Source organism: Octopus bimaculoides, chromosome 5, assembly GCF_001194135.2.
Source record: "Octopus bimaculoides isolate UCB-OBI-ISO-001 chromosome 5, ASM119413v2, whole genome shotgun sequence".
Classification (NCBI taxonomy): domain Eukaryota; kingdom Metazoa; phylum Mollusca; class Cephalopoda; order Octopoda; family Octopodidae; genus Octopus; species Octopus bimaculoides.
Genome location: NC_068985.1, coordinates 27,893,688 through 27,896,701, shown reverse-complemented (window position 1 = coordinate 27,896,701; position 3,014 = coordinate 27,893,688). Strand labels below are relative to the sequence as shown.

The window sequence follows — 3,014 nt, the reverse complement described above, 5'->3', positions numbered from 1 at the left end:
TCTCTCTCTCTCTCTCTCTCTCTCTCTCTCTCTCTCTCTCTCTCTCTCTCTCTTTCTCTCTCTGAAAGTCAATAAAATAAGCGACATTCGATTCAGTTGCCGTTATCACTTCAGCTTCAAATATTTTCCATCTACCAATGAACAAACCATTATTTACAAAGAGGTGTGCAAATGACAACGGCAAACCACCAGTTAAAATAACTTTCGGTATGTAGTTACGTTCTTTTATAATCTAAGATCAAGGAAATTGCACTGAGAATGGACTTTGATTTCCCCTCGTCCAGAGTCAATGTTGTTATTATTATTATTGTTTAGGTCGAAGCCCCGATCAAGGAAACCTTTCATCAAAACATATTCTAGTTTAACCTTCCTACACTTTTCACAGAACGATATCAAATAGCAGATTTTTTCTCGGATGTGAAGTTGTATTGATATTTTTGGTTACAGTATTCAGCAGGTTCAGCAACAACGTAGAGGTTCCTTCATTGATAAAATAAGTACCCATCAAGACCCTAGGTAGTCGATATAAATTGACTGTGTGCTGTCTTTCAAAACGTGTACTCTGTGACAAAGCTAGAAATTATTATCAACAAGAAAGTATTTTGTAGAAATAGCAGAATACCATGTTGAACATCTGAAATTCTTTAATTTTGTTAAAGTGATGGGTTGGCAGAACCGTTAGAGTATCGGACAAAATGTTTCAGAGCATTTAAATGCTTCAGAGTCCAAATGATGCCGAGGTTAACATTTTTTTTCATACTACTGAAGTCGGTAAAATCAGAGTCACTTGAGCACTGGGGTTCATGTAATAGACAGGCCCCTTCTTCGTAAAATTGCTGCTCTTGTGCCAATATTTGAAACCATTATTTAGTTGTGTAATTCTAGATTATGATGACAAATTCGGCTAAGGTTTACAAAGCTGTCTGTCCTTAGTTGTTAATAACAAAAGCACTATAATTGACAGTAAAAACTGACATTTTAGGTTGTCCACCTCTTTGACTAAATATAGAGGCATCGGAGTCTATATGGCCAAACGAACTTAGTAACACCCAGCAAAGTATTATAGAGTCAAATCATCTTCAGTTCCATTACAATTAGTATAATTGGTTAGAAACACATGACTATATATAAACAAATGACTCACCTAAAACATGAAATGGTTTTGTGTCTATCCAAAAGAAGCTATTATTGATAGCAGATGACTTTCCGGTAAGATTGCGGTGAGAAACTCATTTTGATTCCCGGATGAAGCCATTTCACTTCAATTACTTCATTAACACAGCCGTGAAAATGTATAAGGATACCACAAACCCTATATAAGCCCACTCGAAAAATCTTAGGCCTCTTTTTTATGTATATATAAAGAGGTAAAGATAAACTGAATGGACTAAAATATATCGATAAACCCAATGTAATTATTAATACATTAGAAACTACTTATCATAGTTAAGGGTAATGTTATCAACTGGCTATTGTTATCAAAATCAGTGAGTTCAATATTCTTTGTCTTATCAGTCGTTTATCATCTTCAAAAGGCGTCGTAGAAAAGTGACTGCAATGAGCTCCTTCGCTGCACCTATGCGCAATGAGATGAAAGCTGCAATGTTTGAAGAATCGTTCGAGTGAAAAGAGTTAGAATTCGTTACCATTTCCTTCAGAAGACCTCATACCATTCCTCTTTTTTTAAGGGTATTTAGCCAATGAATACCAGTTTCTTTCACTTTGATATTTATTGAGATTTATTGAGATTCCCAAACACCGTGGAGTTGCATAATTAATAGAACATTGGCTAAAATTATGGGGCCATTGCAGTTTGCTGTATGTTTTGAGTTCAAATTCACTGACCAATTTTCCCCTTCATTCTTGAAGTTCTGTAAAATAAAGTACAAATCAAGGACTGGGATTCGTTTAAATTTATTGTTGCATTGTTCAAATCCGGTGTACATGTATATGTTACATATTATTATTATTATTGTTGTTGTTGTTGTTGTTGTAGAGTTCAAATTCCGCCGAGGTCGACTTTACTTTTCATCCTTTCGGGATCAATAAATTAAGTACCAGTGAAACACTGGAGTCGATGTAATCGACCAGTCCTCTACCCACAAAATTCAGGCCTTGTGCCTATAATAGAAAGGATTGTTTTTATATTGTTATCAACATCATCATCATGATTATTATTATTATCTTATTTTTTTGTTGCTTTGTTTTATCTGGGCTGTTCTAGGTTGCACCCAGAAGCCTCAAGTACCTGCAAGGTGGACATTTTACTATGGCTGTTATATATGATTGATAATGATATACAGTGTATGGAAGGAGGCCAGAATCTGAGAACTAAAATTTTGTTACAATTTTTAATATTTCAATTTTTTCGTTGCGCTCTAATGGAATCACATGCTTTCAAGTTGACAATGTTTTCTAAGGATGAGGGCAATACTTATGTGAATAACTGCGGTAGTTCTGATACCTTGAGGCTTCCCGGTATATTGTTTAAAAGTTCTTTTCGGTATTCTCACCAAAACTAGGATGATTACAAGTACAGTTGTTTTCTCCACATTTTTGAGATCTCTATTTCAAGGTCCGCACCACAACCTCTGCACTATTGGTCTGATTAACACGATCACTTTGGAAGCTAAAATCCCAAAGAACAGTACTGTCTTTATTTTCTACTATACTGGCAGATTTTTTATTATTATTGCCTTTGCACAGCTTCTAACGCTGGAGATGTACTACAGTGTCAGTTGTTCACTACCAGTGAACTAAGGTAACACCTCTTATTTTTCGAGCACCTTCCGGAGTATTCGGGCGGTTCCAAGCAGTCCTGTTTTCTGCAGGTATTACGCCCTTATTGCAGCCCCTATTTGTTCCACGTACTTCTCGAGATTTTCGCTCACTGTTGCCATTGCTCCGACAATTATTGGTACTACTGCTACCTTTTTCATCGACCGCAACTGCTTAACTTCCCAAGCTAACCTGTCATATCTCTCAACTTTTCTTTCTTCCTTATCGCATACCAT

At 36.1% G+C, this 3,014-nt stretch overlaps 1 protein-coding gene across 3 annotated transcripts in view; it reads left to right on the top strand.

Annotated features, from left to right (window-relative positions):
- LOC106877962 (uncharacterized) overlaps nucleotides 1-3,014 on the top strand; it is a 433,893-nt gene that overhangs the window by 181,702 nt on the left and 249,177 nt on the right. The window lies entirely within an intron of this gene.